Raw genomic sequence first — 13,271 nt, forward strand, 5'->3', positions numbered from 1 at the left:
GCAAAAATTTATTTGCAACTTGGTGAATCCTGTGATGCTAATTTTTCACAACTGCTTGTTTTTGTCTGGTACATGATGTATGTGGAAAAGAACTGAAGGATGAATTTCTCTTTTGTAAAACTCTCCAACAAACCACAAAGGCTGCTGTCATAATGTAGAAAATAGAAGACTTCTTTGAAAGGAACAATCTCACATGGGACATAGTTGGTTCAATTTGTACTGATGCAGCCCCAGCCATGATGGGAGTTAGATCAGGCTTCACTGCACTTGTAAAACAAAAGGCACACTATGTGATAACAATGCATTGTGTTCTTCACAGATATGCATTAGCTGCGAAAACACTTCCTGAAAATCTGAAAATGGTTTTACAGAAAGTTATTGAGGCTGTTAATTTCATTTGCACCTGAGCACAGAATCACCGCTTGTTCAAAGCTTTTTGTGATGAGATGGGCTCTGAGCATTCAATTATTTAGCTTCATACTGAGGTGAGGTGGCTCTCACGTGGACTTATTCTTAACCGAGTGTTTGAGCTCCGTACTGAGGTAGAGATTTTTCTTTGTAACTGGGATTCAAAGCTGTGGGAAAAGTTTGCTGATTCAAGTTCATCGCCTCTTTAGGGTACCTCTCAGATATATTTATCCATCTTAACCAAGTCAACAAACAACTCCAGGGAAAATCAGTAACCATCGTTGAAGCAGGTGAAAAGATGAAAGCATTGCAGACAAAGCTGGATTTATGGGCACGAAGAGTTCATCAAAATTTTTTTGCAAATTTTCCAAACTGAGGTGAGGCCATGAGAGAAGAACCTGATGTGATACCTGAAATAAATGAAGACATCACAGCACATTTGAACATCTTGAAGCATCACTTCACTGGCTACTTTCCAGAAGACATGATACCTACAGAAAGATGGATATTAAGACCTTTTACCACTGATCTGTCAGAAATTAGAGATGACAACCCAGCAAAAGAGGAGGTGATTGATCTTCAGTCCTCTGCTAGTCTCAAGGAAGAATTTGATAGAGTTGGTGTTGATTTCTGGATGAAGCTCAGATTCATTCCCACTTCTGACTCAGCGAGCCTTCAAAATGCTTGTTCCCTTTGTCCAAACATATCTATGAGAATCAGGTTTCTCTACTTTAGTAGCTATGAAGATAAAGGCAAGGAACCGCCTGAAAGCCAATGACAACATGAGGGTAGCGTTGTCATCAACAGCTCCTCGAATAAATAAACTGGTTGATTCAATGAATCAGCAGAGTTCCCACTGATAATTATCAGTGGATAATGCATTATAATGCTTCTGGTATTTTTTATTTGATATAAGTGGACTGTTTTCTATATCAAAGTTTATTTTGTGCAAAACCTTAATAATAAAGTCGTTCCATCTTCTTTTCTTCTGTGCCTCTATGCCGGCTATGCATTTTTTTTGCATGTGAGTAAGGGGTAAATGGCCAAATACATCAAGCCGAGGGGGTAAATGACAGAGGAAGGGTTGAGGATCACTGATCGAATGGATGCAACTTCTTCTCAGAAATTACACATGCAATTCTGATGAAACTTAACCACAACCTTCATCACCAATGACCTACCAAAGTTTGTTCATGGCAAAAAAGAAAAAAAATTGGTGTGTGAGATGGGTCTATGGAGAGAGTTTATGCAAGGGGGGGTCACCCCCCCTCCCAAAGAGATGTTTGCTTTCTTCTCAGAAACGACACCCACAATTCTGATGAAAGTTGACTCCAACCTTCATCACCCATGGTGTACCAAAGTTTGTTCAAGACATTCAAAAAATCTGGTTCTACGAGGGGGTTGCCCCTCAAAATAGGTATTTGCTTTCTTCTCAGAGACTTCACACGCAATTCCGATGAAACTCGACAACAACCTTCAACAACCATGATGTACCAAAGTTTGTTCATGGCATTAAAATAAAATCCATAGGTATTTACTTTCTTCTCCATGATATATTTTGTGGGTGATCCATGCTGACCAGTGGTTCCCTGGTTATCTTATCCAAATGCCACGAGGTGAGGCCCAGGGGTAATGCCCCTATGTTTAAAATACTGCCGATGACTTTTAAAGCTCAATTCAATTCAGTTCCTGAAAAAGGGGTTGTCAAGGCTGGAGTTCTCTTGCTCCAACCAAGGGGATCTCCAAAAATGTCAACATGACTGTGCTTTCCACGGTAGATGGAATATCTCGGTCAAACCACAGTGAACAAAACATGTCAGGAATTGGTTCCAACTGAATTTTCTAATTTCATCACACCTTAAACCCCTGCAAGAAATCAGACATCGCTGAGTAATGTCTCATCACGATGAAGAATGTTGGTGATCGAGCATTCAGCAGACTTATCTTAACTGCGATTTTTTATATCTCTTAAAACTCTTGCAGTCTCACCAATTATGGCTTTATATCTCCCCTTAAATCTCGTCTATTTTCGATTGCCATTTCTTTGTTTCCACTTTCCATGCCTCTTCTTTGTTTGTAAATTACATTGTTTTACTTTTAAATGAAAAGCCCTCTTTAAGAAATGTAATGATTCGTTGATTGAATGATGCTTCATAGGAAACAGGCCGGGTGCACAACATCGTACTTACAGGAAAGCGTGAAACTCGGACTGTATCCTTGGAACCCTGGCCTGTTTGTGGCTCTGCAGTAGTAATCTGCAGCGTGTTCCCACTGCAGATGTTTCCATTCAAGAGAACAAATATTTGTCTCGCAAGGACACCTTTTGTTATTCATAAATTTATCATCTTTATACCAGGTGATTGTGGAAGGAGGGTCGCTTTCAGTTTCACTTTATACAGCTGAGCAGACTAGGTAGGCCCTCGTATGCAGCCTAAGCGGCTTTTTAGAGAAGATACTCTAACTTTAGTTTTATATGTAGCGGGTGGAGATGACATCTTTTTTTTCCACGCCATCCCGACATAGAGTATATTAGTGCACTGCTGTTTCCTTCCCTACTCTCTATCCTCATTTCCTGTTTATTTCTTCTTTTGCTTGTGTCCATATTGCCCACACTGTCAGTTTAATGCCGTTTTACCATCTTTCACCTCACTCTTCCATGAGTCTCAATCTTGTATAACAGAGATTACAGTTTCATTTATTTGGAATGACAAAAAGAGTTCAAAATTTCACAATTAACTCCAGAAGTATATCGATTTTAAAAACCCCAAAGGAACATCTGTTTGACATTAAACTACAGTCGACTAATGACTTTAATGAAACAAGTCTGGAGACGGCAATGGTTCACGGGCGGTATTTGACGATGTAGATCGTTTCAGAAGTCAAGGATGAGACAATGTGATAATTTTGACCAAGTTATAAAAATGATCAACATGATGTGGTACGAGTGACAGATTAACTGCAAAATGTCGAAAACCCGGTTTTGTTCAACAACTTTCAAAATTTGACCTTTGCATAACCTTTAAAGGTCACAAAACAATGTTGTGGACATTAAAATAAGGAAACAGGATACGTGCTATAGCTTATTGGAGTTAGTTCGTCAAAGAAGGTCGAAAACCCGGTTCGATTCTCACAACTTTGAAAATTTGACCTTTGTGAACTTTGGTGCAAAACCTCCTCTGGAACGTTCCAGGAACAATATAACGTCATATAGGCTATATGGCATTTTGCACTCCTCGGATTATCCATACTTTGATGAAATCAGCATAAAAACAAATTGAAGGAGGCGCCACGGGCAAGGTATTCAAGATAGAGCAAAATGGTTTCAAGACTTTAGGTGGGGAATGACCTCAAGATTATGCATTAAAAAATATTGTCATCCAAGCTCTCAAAGTTTGGGCAGTCGTATGATTATGTCAAAATTCGCATTTTTCTAAGTTTGTGACCTTGACCCTGGGATGAAAATGAAAAATCGAGCTCCGTGGGGCTATGCAGGTGCCATTGGGCAAACCAAATACCGAAACCCCTGTCAGATTCGACAAACCCCCTATGAGGAGAAGATGCAAATTGAAATCGGCTACCCCCTAAAAACATGTTTTTTGGACGTGGCTCCACCCATAATGGGCGCACCATGCCCATTCTCAGGAGAACACAACTCGATCATGATATAAACTTCCTCCCAAAATTTTATCAAGATCGGATCAAAACCCATGGAGCTATGCTCAGGACAGACAGACAGACATACAGACAGACACACACCAATAACGAATATAGTGGTCACTTATTTTTTTTGTGAAAATATTTTTTCGTGGACCAATATATATTTTAAGCAATGATGAAGTTTTCATAACAAATTAATAATAAGTAAATTAAAAAACGTCTTTTTTTCATTCTTTTTACTCCAAAGAATATCGATTTGTAAATTTGATATTATAAATAACCACAAATTTGTAATAAATGCAAATGTAATGACCTGCATGAATAAGTGTGGAAAGTCAGAAAACTGCGATGAAGACCTGGAGAGATCTGTGCACGTCAACATTCGGAGCCACAGCCATCCTTCCTGAATCAATTTAAGCCCTTCACTTCACGAAATTGATGAGTTCCTAAAATAGAACCTGCCCCTACAGACAGCAAGGGACACAAAGTTCCATCAAACTCCGGAAAATGTGATCGCTGTACCTTGTTTGTTCACAATGTCAGGTCAAAATAGTTCTCACAAACGCTACTGTTAAAAGTATTGTCATTTTCCATTGTTCTATTTTAGTAACTGTAGTCATGCACATTATAGTTACAAACGAGGTACCCGTGCTACGTATGCAACGCACTGTACTGTCCACACGAAGTCGAACATTCCATTAAAATGTTTTTGATAACGTTAATAGCATCTCGAAAGTTTACATACATTTATTTCTTTCATTTTAAGTTTAATACATAATTGGATTTGAAGGAATTCGTTTTGAAAAAAAAACGTTTTTCGCAAAGGATCGTGAGACCAGCTGCACCGAACCAAGGTGTCACCAAACACTTCCGCCACGCAATTCATTGCGCTTGATGAAAAACAAAGGTCGTTTTTATCTGTTTTAAAGATTGGTACCCACCTTCTGGGTGGGTCAAGATTGCGCATTACTTGCTGAAAAAGTATAGTCTTTGTTTTGCAAGAAGACTACAGATGTTTGCGTGATGTGCACCTTAAAGGTTCGAGATGATCTCATTGAATGTCTAAAAAACAAAGGTTATGTTCCAGTCGTAGTTATGGCCGAATCTCTCAAGCATGTAAAAAGTGTCTAAAAAGGTCTAAGCTGCAACATATCTGAAGGGTGTAAGGGGTCTAAAATGGTGTTAAGGTCTTGGGTATTTCAAACGACTTAAAGGTGTAAAGAATACAAAAGGTATAAAGGGTGTAATGGTTGAAAGTGTCAAAAGGGTCTTAAATGTAAAAGGGGTCTTAATGCTTTTAAGGATCTTGGGGGTCTAAAGGGTCTTTGGGATATTCAAGGGTCTTTAGGTTCTTGAGGGTCTAAAGCTCTAAATGGTCAAGGGTCCAAGCAGACTTACATATCTGAATGGTGTAAAGGGTCTAAGTGGTGTTAATGTCTCAGGGATCTAAAGGGACTTAAGGAGTATAAAGGTCGAACGGTTCTTGGGGTCTAAAGGTGTCTCAAGTGTCAAAAGGGTCTTCAAGGTAAAATATTGATCATGGCTAAACATGTTAGATGGAAGATAAAGTCGTTGTTTTTTATAGAGTTTGACCTTGGCTTTTGTTGGCTGTGACTGCAAACGCTGGTCTTATTGGAAATTGCTTCCTTGTAAGTTTCAATGAAAAAGGGAATATGTTATCGGTAGAACCTAAAGGTAGCCATGGATTAAAAAGTTGCTTTCCAGAATGAGGCTCTGCACCAGTCCGAGTTTCATTGATGTGTCGGTTCTTGGTAAGGATAATATAGCGTGCACCATTGCAATGTCTGTGACTGGAATCAAAGTTGTGAAGGAGCATTTTCAATTTGAGCAAATGCCGAAGGAATCCAGAAGGATTCAGCCTGTTAATGAATTCTGTTGTTTATATCCTTTCGTTGTCTACCGTGTCTGAGCTTTTGCAAACTTTTTCTTCTTCAGGGAACCGTTTCATAATCAACACATTGAGTCAACAGCACTGTTTGTTGGGGAAATAACTGCACAGTTTGCAAGCCATTTTTGGATCATGGTGGTTGTTTTCAAGACCATCAAAAACAAAATCACAGAGATCCCTCAAATTGTCAGACTGAATGAGGTATTTATTTGGAATATGAGTCTTAAACTGGCCCACTGACTTATCCACAGGAGTTTGTCCATCTACAAAATACAATAAGTACTTGCTAATCTATTAGTCAAATTAATTTTTTCCAGCCATTGCAACTTTCATATTTGTTTTAAGTTGAAGTTCCAAAATGTGCGACCAAAGAACTGAATTCTTTAATGTTGCTTCCACAATTTAAGGTCGTCCACCATGGCGAATGACAGGCAAGATTTGTTTCTAGTCTCCATCCAACAAAATGGGAAGTCCTCCAAAAGACTGCTCATTCTGATGCACATCTTGAAGCGAACGATCCAGACAAACATACATCAATGGCCCATGCTAATTGAATCAATCACCAATAGTTCAGCCTTTTGCATCAGCATGGCAGTGGCATGCCTGGTGTTGGCTTAATGATTAGAGTGGTGGGTTTGGGATCCGAGGATCCTGAGCTCAAATCCCACTCGGCTGTTGAATTAATACCAGGTGGGGTTGACTCTACCTGTCAACCTTCCGAGGACGGCAAAATGAGTGCCAGCTTGCTGGTATCCTGTGTCGGAGTGGCGACCCGTCCAAGATTGTACCCAATAGCCAAGGAGACTGCTTTGGCAGCACCAATGCTCTGCACAGAGTATGGTCCTGATGGATGGATATATGGCAGTGGCATCTCTTCTGGTAATGTTGGATGTGGATTTTTGCTTGATATTCAATGGAATCTTGCATCTTTAATGGAGAGTCTGACCATTTTCCAGTAGAGTAGCAGCTATCCCAGACATGGCAGTAGTAATGGCAGTTATGCTGAGAGCAAACTTTTGACAATAAGATTGACAGTTTATGTTTTCCCAGTACCAGAACTTACATTTAGACAAAAGATTTTTCATTGTTTGGATGGAATTGATGCCATGACCTAATCATAGACAAATCTCTGTTCTGGATTGAGAATTGGTAATTTTTCTTGCACAAATAGTTCAAGTCATTGCATGTCAAAGTCTGTTTCCTTACAAATTACTCTTGCCATTTGAGCTTGTCTCACAATATTTGGATCAGGAATTGGCAATGCGAAATTGACATGAAGGTCCATTCCCTCTCGTTCAACTCTTTTCTCCAGATGAAGCAACACAGTATGTTCAATGAGGAGAAAAGACATTGGTGTTATGCCTGTATATCAGGTCTTGTCCAACTTGGTACTTCCATTTTTCCCAAAAACCCAACGGTTTAGCAAGAATACAATATAGGAGGATGGTTGCAAATCCATCCAGAAGTTGAGGCCCGAACCTGATGGCATTGGCCTCTTCCATGGCTCTATCCTTTTCATTATCATCTTCAAGGAGCCAAAATTTTATGCAGGCATCTTGGAATGTTTCACAATGTTCACCATCAATGGTATGCAAGTCTTCATATGAAGCGTTTCCTGTTTTATGATGTAGCAGCATGTGAAGATAGTATCGTTCAAACTGCTGTTGACTTAATGAGATGGTTGGAATATTCCCAAAAAGTATCAGAAAGTAAGTGATGGTCTTCATCCAATGTCCCCTGTTTTCATCTTTGCCATCTCCGTTCTCTGTTGTTCCACGTGAAGTATGTTAGAAGGTCAAGATAGAGTACTGTTCTTGCATCAAGTTCATGCTGGTTCAAAATAAATAAATCCATCAGCTTGGTTTTGGAATGTTATTGTTAGATCAGGACAGATTAGATCTGTGACTTGCTACAGGTACCATGTAAACCTGGACTAACCTGTTTCATGGTCGAGTTGTCGGTGACTAAATCATCTCCCCCACCAGGTTTCCTGGTGGGAAGGGTGTATGGATATAGACACCCAGCAGGATTAAAAATAAAACCTGTCAAAGGGCGGAGGAGCTCCTTGTGAGCAAAGGCCCAACTAGTGCCCAACCCAACTATATCTCATGCCCAACTGTATCTGTGGACATCCTACTGCAGTTGGATTACTTTGTTTTTAGGAGGTTGGTGGCAGGAATCCATCCACCATAAAACCCTTCACTCTGCAAAACACAAAAAAACCAAAGAAATCTGAAAACCCACTCAATGGAAGTACCTCATGTGCAGCTGCCATTTGCAGGGCAGCTCACCGGATGATGGTATTGGGGCAAAGCCTTCGGGACGCCCACTCTTTGATGAAAGGAGGAAAACCAGGGGGTAACCTTCCCAGGTCAAATAGCGGGATTGTGTATCAGGGTGGTGCTGAGGTGTCGTCCACCAGACTGTGGTATCCTTGGGTTAACTTGAGGTGGTCCCTTTGGGTGGGTGCCTGGAATGTCCTATCTCTATGAGAGGATGATCACCCGTCTCTGTTATCATCTGAGATCAAGCGTTTGAACATCGGTATTGCAGAATTATCTAAGGTTCGGAGAAAGGATAGTGGCAAGATCATGGCAGGTGGTTACATTGATCTGGTCGCTCTATTAATTTGATCTGGTCACTCTGATGATCTGGTTGTTCAAGTGGATGATGGTCGCTCCATCCTCCACTCTATGCTCTACTATTGATCTGGTCGCTCTGATGGTTACCTTGCTCAAGGAGTTACTGTAGCTGTGTCTGTGGTGTAGCGGGCCTGCGGGGGCAGGGCATGATGTGGGGGAGCGTCGTGGAGGAATGGTTGAGAGTGATCACGTGCTTGCACGGGATATAGGAGTGCGCGCCGCCTGAGGCGTTGTAGTGGTTGCTGTAGCCGTTGTGGCCTGGGAGCCTGTAAGTCGTGTGGCTTGTAGAGCGCATCGAGTACGTAATAAAGGGGAGTTACGGGCAACGTACGCTCACGCTCTCGCTCGTGCAATAAAGCAGGGTTGAACTGTTCCCCCGCTCGTGCCTGCCTTGGAGCACCACTACCACGACACCACAGTTTGGCGACGAGGCTGTTTGGATCGGCGTGTGCAGGGTGGTTGGGTTCGGATCGGCAGCGAGTAACTCAGCGCGCCCCGCGCGGTTCGAGGTCCCGGAGGAGCGCATCGCGAAGAACGCATCACAGGTTTCGCGCGCCGCACGCACAGGCGGGAATGGTTTCTGCGAGGTCACGGCTAAAGAACGAGGACACGCAGTTCAGCTCGGACGCGGCGTCGGACGTCGCGCAAGCTCTGAGGAATGTCCGGGGTCTCGATGGTCGGTGCGCAGCAGATTATCCGGAGGTCAGCGCGATGTTCCAGGCGCGCACGGCCGCGCGCACGGTCTTCGGCGCGGGTCGGGGCCGAGCGTTGCAATGCAGTCAATCGGACGGCGGTCTGAGCACTCGGGAACGTCTACGGTGTGTGTGCCGAGTCATCGGCCATCATAACGGTCATGGATGGCGGTGTGCGAAGCGACCCTTACGTCCCGGGTCGAGACCTACTGCCGGTACGGTGTTCGGTACATGGCGTACACGTTAACGCCCCGGGTCGAGTCCTGCAGCCTGGGTACAGAGATCCCGACGACCCGGTGCGGGAGATACTGCCGATGTTAAACCTGCCTTCAATTGGTCCGGAGGTGACAAGATCAATGGCAGGGGAGGTTGAGGTGACCGGGGCACCGATGCTGCCCGTGTTGAACCTGGTTCCAATTGGTCCGACGGTGACAGGACCAATGCCAGTGGAAGTTGAGATGACCGGGGCACTGATGCTGCCCATGTTGAGCCTGGTTTCAGTTGGTCCGACGGTGACAGGACCAATGCCAGTGGAGGTCGAGGTGATTGGGGCACTGATCGGGTGTCGAGTTGAGTCCGCTCGTGCTACCCTCGCATCGCACGCGTATGCCGGTGAAGCGCTGCCGGCGGTTGGCGGGGCACATGTCTTGGTTGCCCAGCGGGGTCAGCGGGTTGCGCTCCCGCGGTTCGTGGTGCGAGGGGAGGGGTTCGCAGTTCCTGTTTCGGAGTTCGTACCTCCAGGTGCACCTGTGCCTCCTTCGGGGCACGTACCTCCGTGTGGGCCCGGGCCTCCCTCGAGATGCGAGGGTGAGGTTCCGGCTACGGGGGCCGCGACGATGCAACGTGAGCTGCCGTTCATTGCTTCCTGCAACGATGATGTACGGTTCTGGAGCAACGGGAGCCATGCCAGCCGCGATGAGCTCTCGCGCTTCGGCTGCGCTCATGGTGTAATGCGCGCCTGTGTCGTTCAGGCGATTTCAGCGGGGAATTGCAGCGAGGCCGTCGCGTTCAAGAAGTTCGCGGATCGCGACTGTCGAGGACAAGCAGGTCATCGCAACGTCGCGACGACAACCGGGAGACGGACACGTGATGTGGTTCATGGGTTGCTGTTCATTGCTCAAGTGATGCAGTTTAACGTCGTTGAAATAAATGCCGACAGTTCATGTGTGAGAATCTGTTTGGCTGGGATCAATCAATGGGATTTTCGTTATAACCGATGTGATGTGAAGGCTTTGGGGGCGATCATGGCAAATAAAGAGGTTTTATTGGCCTCCCGCTGCCACGGCCCACGGGTTGTTACTTTGTCATGTGCGGGGATTTTATCGGAAAAACGCGCTGTACAAAACAAAAAATGATGTTCTTGTTGATTTATGACGTGGCTGGATTTGATGTGTGGATGTATGGGATTGCTACCGTCTAATTGCGGTGTGGGTCTCGGAGATCGACTCAGAGCCGGGGCTGGGTCGCTGTTCAGCGTTACCCCCACCTCTGGTTTCGGCAAGGTCAGACGTGCCTGGCGCCTGGGGCGCAACTCTCTGTTCTCGCCCGAGGCCGTTTGGACGTACGTTGGAATCTCAGCTGATTGTGATGCGTGGGTTGTTATGGGGTGATTGGTGCATCCAGCCGACGGCGCTGTTCAGCGTCCCCACCCAAGGTCAGTCGGGTTTTGCATTGGCGCCACGGCTTCCAGACAGCGAGCTTCCGGCCTCGGAATGTTTCTCTGATTCGGGTCTGGCTGGGGGAGATGTGCCGCCTTGTCGGCCGGGGGCGTTTGATGGTGCCGGGGGAGGTTTGCTCGGGAGGTCTCCGCGACCTCGCCGGAAGGCGTGTAAGCGTGAGCCGCCTGGGGGCGCTTCTGTAAGCATGAGCCGCCTGGGGGCGCTTCTGCTGCGTAGTGATGCTGTGCTGCCCACCTTGCTTCTTGATATCTGTAACGCGGTCAGGGTTTTTTTGGGTTCGTTGTGCAACTCAGTCTTCGGAACCTGGCCATTGCAGCTCCACTCGCTCGCATCGACACGTTATATGGTGTGATGACCTATGCTTTTTCTTTTTGGAGTTATTATCATTTTTGTGCCTTCTCTGCTTTTATATCGTAGTATTCTGTGTTGCTTATTATGATGATGGTCATTTATTAATCACAGTTTTAGGAGGGAGGAGTGTGGTGTAGCGGGCCTGCGGGGGCAGGGCATGATGTGGGGGAGCGTCGTGGAGGAGTGGTTGAGAGTGATCACGTGCTTGCACGGGATATAGGAGTGCGCGCCGCCTGAGGCGTTGTAGTGGTTGCTGTAGCCGTTGTGGCCTGGGGCCTGTAAGTCGTGTGGCTTGTAGAGCGCATCGAGTACGTAATAAAGGGGAGTTACGGGCAACGTACGCTCACGCTCTCGCTCGTGCAATAAAGCAGGGTTGAACTGTTCCCCCGCTCGTGTCTGCCTTGGAGCACCACTACCACGACACCACAGTGTCCAATAATAATTGGGGTAACACCGGTCAACGAGCATATTATGAGACTAAGGATTCTTCTCTCCTTGGGGATCGTTTCCCTGGTTTCTGTATGTGCTCTGACTAAGGCGAGTAATCTCACCATGAAGGAGGCATTCTATGCCATGCTGGAGTCTGGTTGATTTGTGCTCCATGAGAGATGCTCCTCTCACCTTGGGGGGTTTCAATGCACTGATCGGAACGGCTATGAGACGTGTTCGTCCCCATGGGTCTGGAACTGTGAACCAGAATTGCACTAAGTTCCTTGAATTTGTAAGAAGTCATCGACTTACGGTGGCTGGTTCATGGTTTCAGTGCCCACAGGCTCATCAATGGACTTGGCATTCCAACGCAGGTGGTGTGGCAAAGGAGATTGACCATGTGCTCGTTGATGGTCAGTGGAGGATGATCCAGAACTGCAGGGTCGACCGGAGTGCTCAGTTCCTCAATATCGACCACAGGCTTGTGGTCGCAACTCTTATCTGAAGTTGCAGCTTAAATCTGGGAGAATGGTACCAACCCAGCCTCGGCTGGATGTTGGCAAAAATCAAGGCTGAGAGGGTAGCTGAGGAGTTTGCGAACAGGCTAAGTGGGGATTTGGTGGGATCTGGGTGCTTTGAGGAATCCTGAAGAGTTGTGGAGTGCCATCAAGACCACCATTCTTGATGTTGCTGGTGGATGTCTTAGAACTCACCAAAGGGCAAAAAAGAAATTTGTCTCTCAAAAGGGACACTGGATACCATTGACCAGTCACAGGGCCAGGCTTAATGGCAGAGCTGAGCTGTTCTGGGAGTTGAGGCGTAAAACTGTATGTGTGCTGAGGGTGGACAAGGAGGCCTGTGTGCGAGTAATCTGTGAGATGGTGGAGCATCACCTGTGGTCAAGTGATTCTCATCCTGCTTTACAGGGGAACTCACACATAGTTTTCTTCCAAGCCCATCCCTCGGCGTACTGCAGTTAGAGCAGATGGTGGTGGGCTCTTGATAGAGGAGCCCAAGGTAAAGGCCCGCGAGACCGGTTACTTTCAGTGGCTGTACCAGGCTGATCAACCACCTGTTGAATTGGATGTCAGGGGTGTTACTATCCTTGTTGCTGAAGCTCCAATCAACTGTGATCCACCCTCGTTTGTGGAAACACAGGTTGCAGTGAACCGCATGAAATGGGGGTAAAGCTCCTGGGATCTGTGGCATCCATGCTGAAATTCTCAAGGCTGGTGGAAATGCTGTACTCATGTCATTGCATGCAGTTCTGTGCTCTGCCTGGAATACAGGCATCATCCCAACTGACTGGAAGAGGGGCCTTGTTCTTCTCTGGAAAGGGAAGGGTTACCACCAGGACTGCACCATCTACTTCTCCACTGGTGAAGGGTGACGCTGCTCTCAGTGCTGGGCAAAGTCTTTGCTCGGATAATTATTGATCGGGTTCACCACCATCCACTTGAGCAGTCAGGTTTTGCACCAAATAGCTCAATGATTTACCGTATCC

Source organism: Eptatretus burgeri, chromosome 5 (genome assembly GCF_056783735.1).
Source record: "Eptatretus burgeri isolate ZD-2024b chromosome 5, Ebu_testis_v1, whole genome shotgun sequence".
NCBI lineage: Eukaryota > Metazoa > Chordata > Myxini > Myxiniformes > Myxinidae > Eptatretus > Eptatretus burgeri.